Source organism: Polyergus mexicanus, unplaced genomic scaffold (genome assembly GCF_030449975.1).
Source record: "Polyergus mexicanus isolate NDT 795.1 unplaced genomic scaffold, iyPolMexi1.0 SCAF_2, whole genome shotgun sequence".
In the NCBI taxonomy this organism is placed as follows: domain Eukaryota; kingdom Metazoa; phylum Arthropoda; class Insecta; order Hymenoptera; family Formicidae; genus Polyergus; species Polyergus mexicanus.
In genome coordinates, this window is record NW_027223322.1 from 11,128,911 (window position 1) to 11,148,231 (window position 19,321).

At 44.0% G+C, this 19,321-nt stretch overlaps 1 long non-coding RNA gene across 1 annotated transcript in view; it reads right to left on the reverse strand.

Moving 5' to 3' along the window:
• The window catches only part of LOC138939838 (uncharacterized), a 142,124-nt gene that overhangs the window by 64,869 nt on the left and 57,934 nt on the right, over positions 1–19,321 (reverse strand). The window contains exons 3-4 of the long non-coding RNA XR_011447909.1: positions 8,975–9,445; positions 5,993–7,794 (exon numbers count right to left, since the gene is read on the reverse strand). This is a non-coding gene — a long non-coding RNA (uncharacterized lncRNA). The remainder of the gene's footprint in view (positions 1–5,992; positions 7,795–8,974; positions 9,446–19,321) is intronic.

Genomic DNA, 19,321 nt, shown 5'->3' on the forward strand with positions numbered 1-19,321 from the left:
AATCGTATTTGTTTTAAAATTGATAAAATTTATAATTCAAAGATAGATTCAGAATATATTCATCTCTAAATGTATATGTATGTCAATATGATTTAATATTAAATCGACTTTCTCATTTGATTCATGATTTTAGAATGCCTTCGCAACTTGATAGAATTATAAAAGAGCTTTATCGATATTTATGATAAGGATTGAAGCGTCTAATATTCTCAGTGATTGGGGATCGTGGTCTCATTATTGTATCGCTTGCATTCTATTCGGCAATCATACATCGTGTCTATTATTGTACCATAAATTATAATTAGCGCAACGTCAACACAACGCATTTAACTAATAAATTCATTGCCTATTGTGTGCGCAAATTAATGTATGATAATTTAGTAGATTTTGCTAGAATTAGATCAATCACGAAGGGGAGAGATGATGTTTGACGGAACGATAGATTGAAAAAGCGAACGAGAGCTATGCTCCTATCGGAATTGCTAAATCCCTTATGACTATTAACACGAATGCAGATATAAGAGTATCACATATTCTGATCTAATTATTCGTATTATAAGCTTCATATCGCCTCATGATTAACGGATATTTCTATTTATGCATAATTACTCGGCGAATATCAACATATTGTATATCGTATATTTAACTATTATATTATATTATAATATAGGAACTCTTCCCCAAATATATATAAGTCACATTTCGATTATTAGTCTAGATTTTATTTGAATTGTTAAAAAAATTTCGTCATAGCTTTCATAATAATGAATATTAAGAGAATCCAATATTATATCCTACTAAATAATTTTTTTCCTCAAATATTTTCGTTCTCTCTGTTGGTTTTGTGCAGCTAAGTTTGAATTATAAATTTCTCACGCGATGTAATTTTCTTTTTATTCTTATTTCTGCATTCTTTCGTTGCAAAGTCGTGTAATTGGGAGTTAAGAAGGAGTTATATAAAGCAGAAATGAAATTTCGCAAATTATCGAGACGCGAAAATTTACCGGCAACTACAATCCGTTCGCCAGTTTTATCCGCCGAAATCTCGCGATAGAGGCCTATTAATTATCTTTACTTAGCAGGCCGTTGCAGTTGCCGAATAGGAGGCAGAATGGTGGGAGGTTATCGGCATGGGGGTAAAAGGCACTTAGAGTAAGAGTGTATAAAGCAGGCGCGCACCCTCTGCTGCAGGCGAGCGACAGACGGGTGGCCCCCACCCCCCTCTCTCTCTCTCTCTCTCTCTCTCGGGTAGAGTGGGGAATATTTAAAAAGTAATATCAATTACATTTGCATATTCACCACCACCCACCCATGACCCGCCACCGTTCGCCCTGTCAACCCTTCGCCATCCTCCGCCAAATCCCTCAGTCCACCCTTTATAACATAGGGGCTGTGTGTTTTGCCTTCATCATGTATAGATCGATTGAGGAGGATTGCATGAACTTGTGAAACATCCGATAAACAATTATACGGTGTGTTAATAAAAAAAAATATAACGAAGAGCCAGCTAATAATATATCTTTATCTATTTGTTTTTCTCATTATCTGCGAGAAATACATGAAGTATTACGATAAATAGTAAGAAATAAAATTTGTAGACTAGATAAATATTATTAGCGTCTTTAATTTTTATATCCACGATATTCTCGGCATTTGACTGTCACGTGTAGACACTAAATGGTCATTTTTTTTAATTTTTTTTTTTTTTTTCGGCGAAGAGAGATATAGCAAAAGTTCTTAGTTTCTCTATTCTGATAAGAAACGAGGATCGACGTGTAATCTCATCGAATCTTCGTCGCGGCCGTCGTTACGAGATTCTCACAAGGAACGTCATATTTTTATGGAAACGAGGAATATTAAAGTGGGCGGCGGAACGCGTCGTCTCCCGTTTATTCGACGTGGCTTCGCAAACTCGCCAAGGAAAGCGAGGAAAGAGGGAGCACGCAACGATGGGGCGGGGTGAGGAGGGGGAGGGGGAGGGCAACTCACGGTATCGGGTGCTCACGGTTGTATCGGTGTAAATCTTTGTTTGCAGGAATTTACGTAAGGGCAGAGCAGAGCGAGTCCCGGCAACGAGGCGCCGCAATACGATAATGCGATAACGTTCCCCCCACCCCCTCCCCCTCGCGTCTCTTCCCAACCCTTGCTTTCCCAGCCCCTGCAACCTCCCTGCCCCCTTTTCAGCAGGGATTTCACCATTGTGCTTGGTGCCGATTGTTACTTCGCGCGCGAGTGTTAACATAACAATACGCAAATGCGCGACCGCACTCCTCGGTTTTCTTATTCCTCCGCGCCTTCGCCTCTTCTTTCCCTCCCTATGTCTTTTTCTTTTTTTTTTTTTTTTTTTGCTCTTTCTCTTACGGTCGTTTCTTACCTCTCTTCTTTTTTTTCTTACTTCTCGCCGCGGCGCTTTCGCATTGCGACGAAATTTCGCGTCAACGTGATTCATCGATCTTAAACGGATTTTCATCGTCGAGCGCGAGAATAACGTATAATCGAAAGGACCGTTATTCTTACTTCGCTCATTTTTATTCAAGATTGATATTCCGCGTGCGTAATGACCTGTTTACATGAAGGGATAGCACGTTTTTTTTTTTTTTTTTTTTTTGCATAAGATCGTGAATCGAAAAAAAGTCGATGCGTGAACATAATTGGCTATAGATTTACAGCATATACTCGTATTGTTTCAAAGGTGGAAAAATATTTAGCGAAAAAGAACAGAGTTTATATGATATTTATGTTATTGCGAATGTGAAATCAATATCTCGATGCGAGATTGGAATTTATGTAACAAACTTTTGTAACTGGCGATCGAGCTTTCCGACACATCGGAAAATCTCTAACGCACTTCGATCGCAAGGACAAACGAGTGAGAGAATACGGCGAACCGCGAATAGATCTGGCTCGAAACGTAGTTATCGTTGCCGTGATTATTTTCATTACGGTATACGTGCGGCCGATCGCTATCTGCTACGCTTCCCACTGTACAGCGAGCCTTAGATTTCATGTTTTTTTCTTAATGATTTGAGCAATTAGCCACGCTGAGTGCCCTGACTTCTCGTTCCAGTTCGCTCCCTCGTCTCCTCCCTCTTCCTTTCGTTAATCCGGAATTCGCCGTGAGTCCTCCGTCGAGGACGAGGGAAAAAAAATAATGGCGTCGGCTGGCTTGTTATCGCGCCGAAGACGTGCGTGCGTGCGTTATTATTTGCAGTGCGAGTAATTAATGATGAATTATTCGCGCGCGGGAGAAATGTAATAATGCTCTCCGCGGAAATCGATGACATTGCCGCTAATGATATTACGCGAATAATTAGAGGGACCTTGCGACACAGGTCGCGCGAGCAGTTGAATCGAGAGACAACGACCTAACCGAGATTCGCGGAATCGCGATTATCGAATGACATTTCTTCCCGAATCTCTTAGACAACGTGGTAATAACATTCTCACGCGGTTAACTCGACGAGAGAAATAATTAGCTGTGCCACAACGGCCGCCACATCGTCGATCGCGAACAGCCGGCCCGAATGATGCTCGGACCTGCCTGCAGGCTCAGGTGGCTTCGCTCTCTCGGAGTTTCCATTGTACAGCCTACTAGGGTGCATACATTACTTTTGTCGGGTCTCCCTATATACCGTTCTCGCGGCACCCACACTGCGAGTCGCGGCAGGTGTTGTTGTTTGCCGTACACCCCGCGGTACCGGTCGAGTTCTCGTCGCGCTCGCGCTATTCTTGAATTTATCGCCCGTGAAAATTCGCTTTCCGCGTGCAACGTGACGCCGATTACCGTCGAGGACGCAATCGGGGTCTTTGCGAACGTGTCCCGTCCATCAATAGTCGGTAGAGCTCACGGTATGTCGATAGCAACGCAAGGGTATTTTAAAGCTGTCACTCGATAAATTGCGAAGAATAAACTTAAAAATTCGTTCCTTATAATAGACATTATCTTACTTTGAGATTTAAATGGACAATTTTTTAAACTACAAAGAATTTCATCTAATAATAAGAATAATTTAAGTCTTAAAGTACATTTATATATTGAATATTTTTACACTTTTTCATACAATATCAAAATTGGTCCTTTATAATAGACGTTATCTTACTTTGAGATTTAAATGAACGATTATTAAATTACAAAGAATTTCATCTAACGATAAGAATAATTTAAATCTTAAAATACTTTTATATATTGAAGATTTGTATATCTTATCATATAATATGAAAAGTTTATCGGAATCTGAAGTTTGCGGTATCATTTTCTATTTTTCTCCTCCTTCCTACATCGTGTTAATTTTATTGAATCGAGCGAGATAGATCGAAAATGGACTGATTGATTCGAGCGCGACTAACGAACGCGACGACGGCTGTCGTTGAAACTTTGAGACAGCGATAAAACGCGGCGGTGTCTCTCACGGGTACCGTCATGGGAACAATTTGCGACAAGTGCGCGTATATCGCCGTGTTACGAACTCGCTTTATTTAGATTTGATTTCAGTAAAAACCCCGTCGCGTACGTGACGGCACGTACGTATCGCGTCGTCGAGCCCGCCTCCGACGTTCCTCCGTTTGCTTTCGCTTTACGATAGGGCGATTTCGCGGCTATCATTCTGCAACGGATGCCATTAAATATAAAGCTAAACTTGAAATATCGCGTTACCATGTTACAACGCGAGAAAATAATAGCAATTGTCTTCGATGATATATCTGCGGTATATCTGAAATTTGTGGCAGAACAAGATTTCTCTGATCTTGAAATAAGATCGATAGTCAGCAGCGCGGTTTCGTAACAATTTTAAATATAAATCTAAAATTTCGTATCGTAATAATGTAACACGGAAAATGTAGATAATTAAATGATTTTATAATTTAATTAAATTGACAGCTACATAGCGCACATAGCTACAATTATATTTTTAAATTGTTTTTATTGAATTGACGATAATATAATGAAGATAATAATAATTGTCTACGTGCAACTCGGTTTACTTCACGCTTCTTCTACAATGCGGTACGAAGTCTTGCAAATAACTGCACGCGAGATAATTAAGAAATCTTCGTATCTCAGGGAAATTTGCCGGCGATGGCATTCGCGATGAAGAAAGCATAAAGCAAACGCACGCGATAAAGTCTTTAAAGTCAAGCCATTGCGTACGACCGTCAAGATTGTTCATGTTCATGGAAAGCAATCGATGATGGAAAAGCGCTTCGAATCGCGAGTGATATTCATGATGAAAAGTCTGCACGAGTTCCCAGGTAGACATGAGTCAAGTCGCGTTTAGGCGTCGTCATTCGAAGGTGTAATGCCACGATAAGCAAACAATGTCGCATTATTTACCGTGTTTATCACAGAGACACGTCGCTAAATGCGAAGACGAGGAACGGCGGGGACGAAGGAAGCGGAGGGAGAAAGAGAAGAGAAAAGATGAAAAGGGGGTCGAATGGAAGGGGAGAAAGAGAGAAGTCAAGCCTAATATGGCCGCCGCGTTTTCTGTATGCCGGTCGTAGATCGAGTAGAAGCGAGCAAGACGAGCGAGCGGGAGCGGCTCCAAAGCCGAGCTCTCTCAATGCCAGTCATCTCCCGGAATGCGCTGGTACGCGTTATACCTCCGTAGTTTGTATTCCCGCATCGCCCGCAACGGAAGACCTTCGGCGAGCGCGAGTCCTCAAAGAGGAGAGGACACGGGGCCGCGCGGAGCGGCCGGTGCGGCTCGGCTCGGCTCGACTCGGCTCGTCGTTTATCTTCGAAACGCGCGTGCGAGAGATGCCGTTTTCGTCTAGCCAGCCAGTTTGCGCGGCCATTTTGAGTTTCCTCAAAGGCGCCACCTAGCACATGGCACGGTTCGTTTCCCGTCACCTGATCCGGGCGACGTCGGAGGAAGGTCGTCGTCACCTTGACGGTCGCGGTCGTGGATTGACGATCAAAGCGATGCGCGGCACTTATCTTATAAGTTCATCTCTCTAATTTGAATTCTTCTTTATCTTGATCGAAACGTACCTCTTTATCGTTATCACGATATAGCCCGATAGGACACCGGTGATAAGAAACGGTGAACGTTGAGCTTGCCGTTTGTTCAATCCTCATGAGGGAATCTCGTGTAGCACGTGGTCGCATGCTAGAGCACGTGATCACCTAGATTAACCCTGTCACTTGCGGGGTGAGGATAGGCACTTTGAAAATCCACTGAGAGACCGATACTCCGAAAAACATGTCTCGTCGAGAGCACGAGCGCGAGGACGACGATGACGATGACGTTGACGTCAACGTCGTCGTCGTCGTCGTCGTCGTCGTCGTCGTCGGATTTACCGGCTGCGAGACGAACCACGGCGGGGTTCCTAGCAGACAGGGAGAGGAATACGAACTAAGGGTTCTATATCCATCCGACGAGCGACGAGGAGCCGGGCCGAGTCGAGCATAGCATAGGGAGCAGAGCAAGGAACACTGGCACCACTCCTGGTAGGGGTAGCCGACGTCCGTCCCGAGTCTTTCCTCATCTGCAAGTCGTATAACCGAGCTAATTATCAAGTTAATATGGCCATTCTGTATGGAACCCCGCGAGAGAGTGGGTGGAAGCGAGATGCTAGCAAGGGGTGGCGTACGGCGTGCGAGCGAGACGGTCGGAGGTACATTGATATTATAAGTTGCTTCAATCGCTGTATTCATTTGTAAACTAACCAGGCTAAATGTATTCACCACCGCGAGCCGGCGCGCCGATAGGCGGAGCCACGGGTACGACGGCGCCCTTCCTTCCTTCCTTCCTTCCTTCCTTCCTTTCATCCATCTACCTTCCTACCCTTACGCCATCGGCGTAGCCGACTGTTTTCTCTCGCCAACGTTCTTCTGGTCGTCCTCGATAACCTCTTCTTCAATGGTCACCATCGTTATTCGCAGATAGAGCAAATTTTATGTCACCGTTGAGTCGGAGATTCTAATATCCAGCAACAATCTCAGCGATTGTTTCATCCGAGAACAATGATATAATATTTATATCTTCCTTATTATAAACTTTGTTGCAAGTTTTAAGTCTGTATAAGATTTATTTTTTCATTGCTTATTTATCGTTTCTATTTTGATTCAAAACATTCTAGTTTTTACTCTTGTGCCGAAGGCTCTTATTAAATAATTATTGTATTAAATATGACATGTAGGAAGGTATAACTTTGCTCTTCTCCTTTCTTGAGTTTTTCGCAATTGCAAGATAAGCCGGTATTGTAACGAAGTCGAAGACTTCACCTCCGCTCCTATGACATCTGCTTCTCCCGACACGGTTATCCTGAATCTGGCGAGCGCTCCGGCGAAAGCGGAGGCGTACACACTCTGTCATTACGTTTCATGTATTCAGATTTTTTCCTGCGAGAGCGGAGCTAGCGCGGGCGCCGGCGTGTATTATTATTCCGGAGCAACTTTCCACCCACCTCTTTCGCTTCCCTACCTTTCCTCTTTCTCAACGGCGTGGAATATCGCTATGGTACGGGCGCTCCTACGACGACGACGACGTCGTCGTCGTCGTCCTCGTCGTCGTCTTACGGTTCGTCTCGAGAACGAAGATCGCGGAAATATGAATGCATAAATGCATAAGTGCTCCCACTACTGTCGTCGCGGCCACCACCATCTGGTCCTCCCGCCTACTTCATTCACGTCGTGATTCCGAATTTCTTTCTTCGAAGACACTTTTTGCCCTTTGACCCGCGCTCGTCGGAATTTCTCTCGGCTGAGTTTCGAGCTCTTTCGCTAGAATGGATTCACGGACGTAGAAAAATACTGGATGTTTCATCTCGCGACATGGAACGTAGAACGTGCTACAGAAAGAAAAGAAGAAATTAGATATTAACATTCTCGTATATCGGAGAAAAAATTCATCGCTCTTTATTTTTATTCGAAGTCACTCTATCTCGCATGCAAGTCTGTGCGCAAGTTCCTTAAGAGATTCTCAATAGAAATAATATTATTATGATAAGTACCGAGCTATTCATGTTCTTCAAAGTATATAGTACGCTTGCACGCTCTCAGATTGTATTTTGGTTGGACGAAGGATACGAGCCTCCCTCTCCGAACGAAAAGAGAAGACACACCGGTGGTGCCACGAGATTAAAAGACAAATTAGCATAATGTGTGCCTGCGCGCCCCAAGCCGTCCTGCGAAGAATTACGGGGATAGTATGCTCGAGTACTCTCCTAATATCTCTGCATGCACTGTGACTCTCATAATAATGAATCAAAATCTTTTTTTAATAACTGCATATACTTTATTTATCTGAAATTATCGAGCGGACATTTACAAATATATTTGTGGTATATCATACTTGAAGTTTGAATAAGAAATATGTGCTGAAATACTTGCTTATATCGAATTAAATTTATTTAAGCATTAAAACATTCTTTATAAAAAAATTTATTACTTTCTTAATTGAAATTCATTAATCTGTTCTTTATCAATATCGAGACTTCAGTGATTTTTATCACGCGGCGATAGAAAACGGTTCTCGATCCGAATACTTTCAGCGCGCGCAGCGTAACGCGTCGCTATCACAGCAACGCTGGCGAGTTTTTAATCAGGCATCGTGCTCGTCTCTGTCTGGTCGGCAACCAAAAAGGACCGTCGACGTAGCGAGGCAGCGGGCAATAGAAAAGGGAGAGGATGAGCGGGGGACGTTGGCGGCGATGCAAATAGCGCGTTTAATAAAGTGTCGCACGGCTGCCATTTGAATATTGTAGCATATTCACTTTTCTCATCGAGTCTGCGCGAGGAGGAGACGGAAAGTTGACATAGAGATGACGAAAAGCAGTGGTATCAACGCAGAGTACTAGAGAGAGGCGGGAAGTTAAGCAAGGTGGCAAAGAGAAAAGCGTAAGAAAAGGCGGGGAAAGTTGACGGAGAAGATCCGCGACTAGGAAGGCGAAGAGATCACCGTGATGTCTCTCGGTTTATATATACACAAACACACACGTACTACATGTGTGAACGTGTATACATACTTACAGATAAACGTGTACAGGTCGAGCGAGAGGAGAACGGTGCGAATCGCACCTTCTTCGCTTCATGCATGATTCAGCCGCAGTATCTCATTTCATCTGTACCGCCTCCTCCGCTAAACTATATCTCCTAATGGTAATGCTATTCCGCGGCACATATCTCTTTATATTACGTGGGCTGCTTGGCTGACTGGCTGGTTCACGGTTTCTTGACTTGGGTATATCCCGACAAAAGTGCTTCCACTATAGCCACCCCCTCCCCTCCTATCCCTCAGCTCGATGTTAGCACCCTATCCTCTCAGATCTCGCAGAGCGCCTTTTTCCCGCGTTTACCACCTTCGGGCAGATCTACCCTTCTAGGTGCGAGCAGTACCCTCGTGGTGTATACGCGCGTGTATACGTGTGTTTGCACAACGCGTCAGTGTGCGCGCTCGGCTGGGCGAGCGCTTTCGTCGTGGTCGCTCTTGAGCGCGGAGCACTGGAGAAGAAATAAAGAAAGAAATTGTTAGTTCTCGCTGTTTTAAATTACCATTTATTACTACACATAAACCCGACCTAGGCCGGGAAAGTCCTACCAGCGGCCATCTTGTCCCACCCCCGTGAGGGGTTGAGGCAGCAGTCAGGGGATCACGGAGTAGGCGAAGGCAGGGTCGAGAACACAGTCTATATCATCGTCTTTTCTCCACCCCAGCGTCTTCTCTTTTTCATAGAGACGGTCCTCTCTCTTTCTTTGTCCGTCTACGCGACTCTCTCTCTTCTTTTACGAAGTTCGTATATCTCTGTACCGCGCGTAGGGTTGAAACCCTCAGTAATGATCATTACCTCCGGCATAGTGACAAGTGAGCCCGGGGAACCCCGGCGCTACGACTGCAGGAAATGGCCACAGATAACGCTGTCATGGCCATTTTTATATTATGACGAATGGATCATCTTTCTTCCGTTAACTTGGCCGTGCTAGGGCGCCAAGACTGTGAAGGGGAACGCGGTTGATAGATTTCGCGTAACTGTTTCACGATCTTCCAGCAAGTTTACTTTTTTCTCGGTGTATACTCGTTGGTTATTGTAAAATCGAGCTCGATACTTTTTTCATATTTTTCAATTAAAAAAAAAAAAAAATCAAAATTAATTTTGCAGGTAATGCAGGAGTATATTTTGATTTCTTTGATATAAAAAAATAGTCTTTTTTATACGTATAACTAGATGGTTGAGAGGCAGTTGAGCATCGTCAGAAATCGTACTCGATAAAGCCTAAAAAGAAATTAGAAAAGGAAGAGAAAATTCAAGATAAATCTATGAAATCATATTTCGGTAAAGACTTCTCGTAAGACTATCACGCATCTAGTATCGGCTTTTTTAAAATGTACGATTCTTCCCTCTCGTTGCGTTTTCTCCATTTCTCTGCTTTTCTTCGTAGCAAGCGGTAACCATAAAGATCTTGACGAAAAAAAAAGGAAAAGAAAATATCCGACTCGACGATAATGTTTCGTTTCGGATCTCATGGTGCCCCCCCGCTGGCGCGATGGCCTTTTTCAGCCCCCTCGTCACGCGGCAATAACGGCACCGGGCAGTCTTTCATATCGTATCGGGCCAGCTCGTCTATGTGGAAATGCGATCACTTAGAATCGGCCTCGAAGTATAATTCGCCTACGTCTACGTAGATCGGCGTGCCGGTTGGTTGCGTCCGTGTGCGAGAGTCTGAAGAGATCGTATATTTTTTATTATTGGTCGATGAAGCCGGTCTCCGGAGGGCGGGGGGGAGGGGAGGGATAGGATGGCGGCGGGTAGGAGGTTTTCGATAGCTGACCACTCGACTGGATGCGGATGCTTCCTTCCCTCCTCCTGTTCAGGCTCCTGGTGTCCTTCCCTCGTGCTCCCGTTTCCTTCACCATGTTGCGAAAGGAAACCGTTCGAGTTGACATGAACATGTATATGTGTGTGTGTGTGTGTGTGTGTACGCGTAGTGGTTGCGTATGTTTTTCGCGCGTGTGTGTTTGCGCGAGTGCTCTATTCCATATATATGTGGCACGATGGACCGCGTATCTCTTAGGTCGAGGTCGTTTTATTGAGTGTGGACGGCGGAGAAGCGATTCTCATGTTTTTACATCGAGGCAATTTTTCCATTTCGCCCCGTTGCCTTCAAGAACACGGACTTTCGACGTTTCGGGACCGCCGGCCGTCTGGCTATTTCTGCCCGTCTCCCCTTTCGCGACTCTCTCATCTCTCTTATATCCTTCTCTATCTTTCGCGGATCAGTTCGTCTCATCAGCCGACATCATTCGTCCCGTACGCGACATGAAATTCGAAGGGACATCTTAAGCCGATGTCTACGTTTAGATTGCCATCGCAAGCTTGTGAGTGGTCGATGGACGCGGATAGAGAATTGATGCTAGAAAATATTTAATTTGTACGAATTCGGGAGGGAAGATTGCATGTTCAGGCAAGTTAAAAATGATTTTAATACTGCATAAGCTTCTTAAAGTATACTTAAGAAAATAAATTCGAAGCTTGATGTATTTTCCAAAAAGAAAAAAAATTTCAATATTACATTATAGCTATTATATCACAACCTTAATAATTGAGCTTAATAATAATAAAAAATATAGTCAGAAATAAAAAGAATAATAGAATGTAGTTGGAATAATTATAACAAAAATATAGTTAAATACTTCAACGACAAAAATACAAATAATTTCGTGCCGGTGATAAGCATTGCGCCTACCCTCGATATCTTTCGAATATAAAGAGTCAATCGTTTGCTTTCCGAGATCTAATCATTCCGAAAGAGAGTAATCCCGCGAACTTTCGAGGCGGGCTGCTTATTTAATTCAATCGTCGAAGCGTGCACCGGCGGACTATCCGTTATCAACTTTAGCCGCGTAACCACGCAGTACGTAAGAGCCATCGCGAACGTGGTTATTCTAGGGGTAGTGTTTCCGCAAGAGGGTTGGTGGCTCATGAACACGATTCTCTCTATCGAGAGAGAGAGTATCCTCCTCAAAAAGGATCGGAGTATCGGAGGTAGTCCGAAGGATTCCTTCGAGAAAGCTCCTTCTCCTCGAGGTTGAAGCCGCCGGTTGGCTCGCCTTCGCTTTCGGGGGACTGTTCGCCGACGAAGCCCGGGGATTGGTCTAGGACGATAGCTGTCCGTGCTCTGTTCTCTCTCTTTCTATCTCTCTCCCTCGTACCTCTCCTCGGTGGCTTGATTATACGTTGACCTAAGAAAATCAACCACCCACTACTACCGGCACAGTAGCGCCAGCCGCACATCCTCGGCCTTCGTCCTTCCCCGATGATGGTGGCCGGGGATCCCGCCATCCTTTCGACCATCCAGCCGAGAGGAGAGAAGCTCCGAGGCGCGTTGAACAAGCGAACCAGGTGCCCTGTTTCTAACCTTCCTCTTCCATCGACGGGGCTGCACCGCCATGACTAGGAAAAGGGAGAGGAAGGGAGCGAGGGGTAACTCATCGCTTATGGATACTGATGACTCGCGCAATGAACTCAGACCGCGCTAAGGGTGGTACCGCTCTGCGGTAAACCCGCCGATCTTCCCTTCTCTTGTCTTCGGCACCCACATCCCTCTCTCATCTCTTCTTCGCCGTCGTCGTTCACTCTCTTCTTTCTTTCTTCGTAGTTATTTCTCTTCGTGTCCCTCTCTACTCTACCCGCCTTTTTACTCTCCAACCTGCGATCTTTCAATAACATTTTCCCTTTTTCTCGGGCCAGTTGGGGGAAGATAGCGGAAATTGTGTACCCGTCTTATGTATAGAACATGCGGGAGCTTCATTGCAGCTCGGTGATCTTGTACGTATTCTGTGGTTCCAGAGTAAAAGCGATTGAGTTAATGCCTTTCAAGCGACAAATGGATTCACTTGTATTCTCCGAAATAATATTTAAATGTAGATCATTAATGTCGCTAACGGTTTAATGATAAATTAAAAAGTGTTTCGCATATAATTTAAGATTATACATTATTTTATACGAAAGCTTATATTTTTATCTTTATGTTTGATTTTTTTCTTTTTTATATTATCTTAGTCTTTAAATCTTGCTTAAGAAACAGAACAGAGAATATAGTCCACTTTGTATATTCATATACGCTCATACGTCCTGACACGATTAACATACTTTTACCTTCAAACTACCTTTTGCTTTAAACGCCTTGACGCGGCCTCACGTGCGCATTAAACGAGCGCGATATGCGCGGAATATCGCCGAGCTAACGAGGCGTTACAAAGTGAATAAAGTAGAAATTCCGTCGCGACGTCGTCGAGGAAGTAGCTTTTTTTCACGTAAGGCTTTCGTACTTTTCTCTGCTTCTCTCGCACGCGCAGCCATTCGTTTCTATTACCTCGCGTTAAGGGAGCCCGGTCGGTCTGTCGGTCGGTCGGTTGGTTGGTTGGTTGGTTGGTTGGTTGGACTCCAGCGCCCCAAGGTTAGATTTATTTTCACTCCACTCGGATATTTTTTTATGGTCCCGCACGCGCGGGAGATAGACGCCGGTAGTCCTAAAGGGAAGGATCTCGCACGCGTCCGATCCGCAACGGACCCGGTCTCAACACACGCGCCAAAGTTATACGCCGGACGTGCACGTATTCCTCGCGTGCGCGTGTTTGCGCGGCCGAGCGGACGGGATCGGTCGTATAATAAACCCATAAACACCCCCGTTGTGCGTTGAGAAAAAGAACGCGGGGTGGTGAGCAGGGGCGAAAGACACAGACGAGTCCACCCCTCCCGGGATGATACATAAAATGCCGTGCACACGCTCCGAACGTTAGCGTGCGGATACACATGCGGCGATACATCGCGATCGTCGGAGAGTCTCTGGAATAATTTTCAGGAGCGCCAGGTTCATTATTCCTCTCTCTCTCTCTCTTCGTAAAGTGTGTCCATCACATCTTTTTTCACGAGAAAAATTATGCGATTGTTTTCTTATTTACTTTGTCCCGTTTTACAAGATACAAAGGAAAAGAAAAAAAATTTAATTAAAGATAAACTGTTGATCGATGTAAAAATTAAATCATTTGCTAAGATCCATCTATCATTATATCTAATCGAGATTTTTGCAATTTCGCACCAATTCCAAGATTATAATTCTATGGGTTTAGGCGATAAAACATGCCTGATAAAAGAGAGATGCCCAATCAGGCGTATCTTATATCGGTAATATCGACGAAGGCGACCTTGCGAGCGCACCATACGCACACGTTGCAGCGTGCATGCGTGGTAAGCAATACAGATGAGACTTCCTTCGGTGAAAGAGAGACGCGGGAAGGTGAAAAGACAAAAGAAAAAGTCGCAGGTGCGGGAGCGTAAACGTGGAAGCGGGTGGGAGGAGGGGGAGAGAATTCCTAAGCACCCGGAGCGCGATGCTTACCCGCGGTAACGTTTAAGCGTTGCCATAAGTGAGTAGCGAGACCTTACCGCGCATCAAGGAAACAAACAGCTGGCGCGCGCAATATGAATTAAACATGCTGATTAATAATTAACAAGTTACCGACTCTTTGCTCGCTTATACCGGTATAGACGGGTGGGCGTTCTATCTCCTATCATTCTCGCGATTTCGCTCGCTGCATGTGAGCGTCGCGCTCGATTAAATTCACGTTTGACATTCTAGAGAACGAGATATAATTGTTTTCGAGATATTAAATATCGGAAACTATTTATTTATCGCGCAACTTGACAGTAATTATCTCTTCCGCTTTTATTTAGTGCTCGGTTTTTTTCGCGATACGAAAATATTTCTGCATATTCTTTTTATTCAGTACGTGTTATCATCCGGTAACTAAATAATATCGGGCCTTGAAATTTTACTGCGACTTGTTAACGACTCGAACATAGTTCAATTTAAAGTCGCCGATTAGATTTGCCGAATGAAAGCGCGCGCTCGCTTTCGCCTTTAATGCCGGATGGTAGTTCCTCGCTTTCTTCACTTGGCGTGTACATAATGATGACGTTGCGCTAAGAAACGAAGTTGCAGTTGAAATAGCGAAAACTCGATTTAAAGTTCCGTTCGCGCGAATTAACGAAAGAGATGAAAGAGATGCGTACGATCGCATTTATATCTCGGCGGAGAGAGGATTCTGTGGTAATGGTATCGCTTTGCAGAAATCCGATCGATTCTGCCTGTAAAACGAGGGGAGAGTCAAAGAAGAAGAGGAAGAAGCCGACGAGACGACGAAGGATCCGTCCGACTCGCTCGCTCGCTCGCGCGTTTGCCTCTTCATGTTTATTAATGTCCCGTACGTCCGTCTCTATCGATTCGCCGTTTCACTCTCGTTCCTCTCGCGAGATAATGATACTGACCTACGCCAGCTGTCGCGTAACCGTGGATTTAAATGACTTAACAACATGCCGCGGAGAAACGCCGGCAGCCATCCGGGCAACGCGCTCTTGACACATTGACCGCATACATTACTGTAAACGTCGCCATCGACGCGATCGACGCAGGGAAGAGATTGAAATGCGGCGAACTGACTGGGTTCAAGCAGAAACATGTGATACTGTCGAAATATCGTCGAGTTGAGCACAATGAAGATGAAAAGAAATTTACGTAACAAATACGAATAAAGAAACCGACTTGTGCTTTAAAATATTTTATCATATGTAACTTTATAAAATTAAAGTAAAGTTCATTTCCCAAATTAAGCGATACAATTTTTTTTATCTCTATTCAGGCTTATGTAACTAAATCGTTTAAATCTGAAAAAAATCGTTGCTATCTTTACATTCTCGTCGTGATATTGTATATATCAAATTAGTCACAGAATCTTTTCCAGAGAAATATCGTTCAGAAAGATCTGAAACCATATATATCTCTTTGTTGGCGACGGTTCTGACCTGAACCGGAAAGATCCGCGATAAAGCTTCCGGCAACCCCTCTCGCAGACTCATTAATATCTTGTATTGAGAAACCGCATAATTGTCGCTCACACCCTGAACAGTTTCAACATTGTACGACGAGTAGGGTGACGAGTCCAGGAAGTATGCTCATAATTGCTTGAAAGAGGGGAAGAGGGAGGGGGAGGGGAGGGAACAGAGAGGGACAGGAGGCGGATGGAGAAGCGAGGCAACGAACGACACGAGAGCCGTAACGCCGTTGTTGTGTGGATTAATTAGTGATAAGGCTTCTAATGAGCGGCAGGTGAGCGAATCAGCAGGCGAATGATTAAGTAAGCCGAGTTTCGTATATCACGGTAGTTCAGTCTGTTTGATGCGTGAGTTAGAATGGTGTATATAATACGATGAGGAATATAAGTATCCGATCTTCAAACTTCGACACCATCTTTTCTTTCTTACATGGACAATAAATCTATTTTATTTATTTCCATAACATTGAAATCTTTTCCGACTATCTTGTGGCATATACTTGAAAGACGATAACAATATTCTCTCTGCGACGTTTAAATATAGTTAGGGCATTGACCACTATAAATACATTGATACAATTATCATATCATAAGTATTTTAAAGTAGAAAGTTGTATCGAAACATTGATAATAATATATTTTATATTATGATAGTTGATATTCTTGTTCCAGTTCTCAGATATGTATTTAAAAACATTATGGCTTCTATTGGGTTAAATTTCACTCGCTCGTAATTACTCTCTTCTCGTTTACATCAAATTACATCGATGCTAATAGTCGGACAAGAGACATTCTCTCGATTGTCACGATCGCGCCGTCTCTCTTTCGATCGTCGCGACGGGCCGGGTTCGTTGCCATGTATCCTAACGAAATTATGCAGTTACTTTGGTGCAACGTGACATTACGGGAGACAACAGACAAAAAAAAAAAAATAATGGCCGACGTCGCTCGCGCCGGTGCTCAGAGCGGATGACGGTTATGGCGAACAGCGGCCGTTGAGGAGAGACACCTTAAGAGAGCCGGGGAGTCACGTCCTGTGAATTGTGGGCCACGTGACAGAGGCGTGATCGAGGTGCGACCCGATGGAACAATGCCATCGGAGCTCTTCGAGGAGGAATGCCGATACGCCGCGCCCATCTTTTCACGAGCTTGCCTCGCGCGATGCGTCGACAAACGTCGTTCGACAATCGGCCCGATCGCGACTCGATCCGCGGCGCGGATTTTCTTAAATCGATCGACAGACCGATTTCGTAGTATTCGTAAAGTTTTACCGTTTCGCATCTTGACGAAGCCGGCGCTTAACGGGATCAAAAACCTCCACGCGTTGAACTTCCACCGTTCGTAGCGAACTCGAGACTTGTCGTCGCTGTTGTCGTCATTATTTGCGTTTTGCACAAACGTACAGTACTGACAAGAATCGCGCTTTACGCTAGGCGAAAAATAGATATGTACAGTAAACGATAAAATCTACATTGCGATATAATAAAACGAGAAGCAGATTAATTTTTTTTCTTATATAAATTTCAAGAACAAAGTATTGACTTTTCAGTTTTATCAAATAAAAGTAAATTTTGAGAAAAACTTTTTTTTAGGGATATTGTAATATGTGAAGTTATTTGCGCCAAATGCGGATATTATTAGTACAATAAAATCAGTCAATGTGATCTCTGTAAACCATGCGTCACGGCGTCATTGGCCTCTAACGGGATCGAGATTTTCCACGGGAAACCTGACGATAGTCGGTCGTACTCGAAATGCTCGATTTACATCGTGGAAGCGTAAAATACACATAGACTTTTATAACTGGTACGCATTTGCTACGCCGCGTTCTCTCGTAGCTCGTTCTTAATGAAGCTGGTAATCGCCGACGCTGGATTCCCACGAAACGAGAGCTGTCTTCCCACATAGAATCTACGTTCGCCCTTGCACGTTTTATCTTCTTACATTTGATTAAATACATTCTCTCTTTGCATTAATACATGAACGTATTTTCATATATTAAAACTTAAAATAATAGATATCTGTCATTAATTTCATATTAATTATCTGTATTTTATTTTATTTTACGTACGCTATTTTATCTTCAATACAAAAGGCGAAGGTGTAACTGAAAGAAACGAAGTTATTCGCTCTTTTTTTCGCGCGTCGTAATCGAAAATTACGGCGATGCGCCGCCAAATTTAGCGTGCGCTAAAGCGATCCGCTAATGCCTCTCACTTAATGAAGCCATCCATCCTCGATGTGCAGGTAGCCCGGCGAACAGCTGTCGATCGATGGTCCGTTTTCCACGGCCATAATGGACCGTGGCCGACCACCGCGGGTCGTAAAGCGAGCGTAAGTAAGGCCGTCGGTAAAGTAAGCAGGTACCGCCGTGCGTGTCACGCGCGTTATAAGAATGCGATAAGACGCGTGACACGCCATCGCGTCCCGCTTGTAGACAATATAAAATCCGTCGTCGGCTTTCCGTTCCATTCTGAGAGACATCGCCGCGCCATTGTGTCGGCCTGATGTTCGATGATACCATACTTGAAGAAGAGCCTCGGGCCGGTCTGTCTTGTGACCTTATTACAGTAAAATATACGCGACACGCATGTCAAATGAGTGTCAATTGCATCGTGTTCTTCGTTCATTTGACGTTCTAATTTTTGGCGGATCGAAAATATCGGCAATTCCAATTAAAAATAATTATAAATCCTAGTTTGAACGTAGTAGAAAAATATCATTTTGAATATTATATTTTTAATCGTAAGAACGAGCTCATGTAGCCGTCATTCGCTAATTATCGCTATAACAGATAAAGTACTATTTTATGACTGAGATTATAAGCCGAACAAGTGATATTTCGACTAAGTAATTTTTTTTTTTTTTTTTTTTTTTTTTTTTTTTTTTTTTTTTTTCAAGAATGGCTAACTGCCGCAGATGTTTTCGAGGATGATCTTTTTAAGCCGGAAGCGAATTTAAGACTGGTTTTATCGAAGAGAGAGAGTTATATTTCTTATTCATCCCGTATCAAAGATACAAAGCCCCTCCTTCTCATATCGAAGCAATTGATGACGTCTCGTCAGGCATCGGGACAATAAAGATTATCTCGATGGTCGAGGGTGTAAGAATGGGTGTTACCTCGTTACCTCGGTACCCCGTTGTACCTACATTACACAGTCGCGCTCGCACGTTCCCTCGTATAAACTCATACAAACACACCTATGTAAGTATATATACGGTCTTATTACGATCGCACTGGTGCAATTAAAGAAGGCAGCCTAGAAATTAGCGGGTGGCGGACGTAGGTAAGTATAGAGTCCGTTGCGGTACGAGCGAGTGGCACCAACCACGAGAACGAAGGGGGATGGCTCGTTGAATCTACGAGGAAAGAGAGAGAAAGAGAAGGAGAGGGAGAGCGAAGCTCCTGAATATGCATGGGCCAAACGGAACGGGACGAGGACGAGATAAGGGCCGACTTATTTTTCCTGCCTTTCATTTTGTACCAT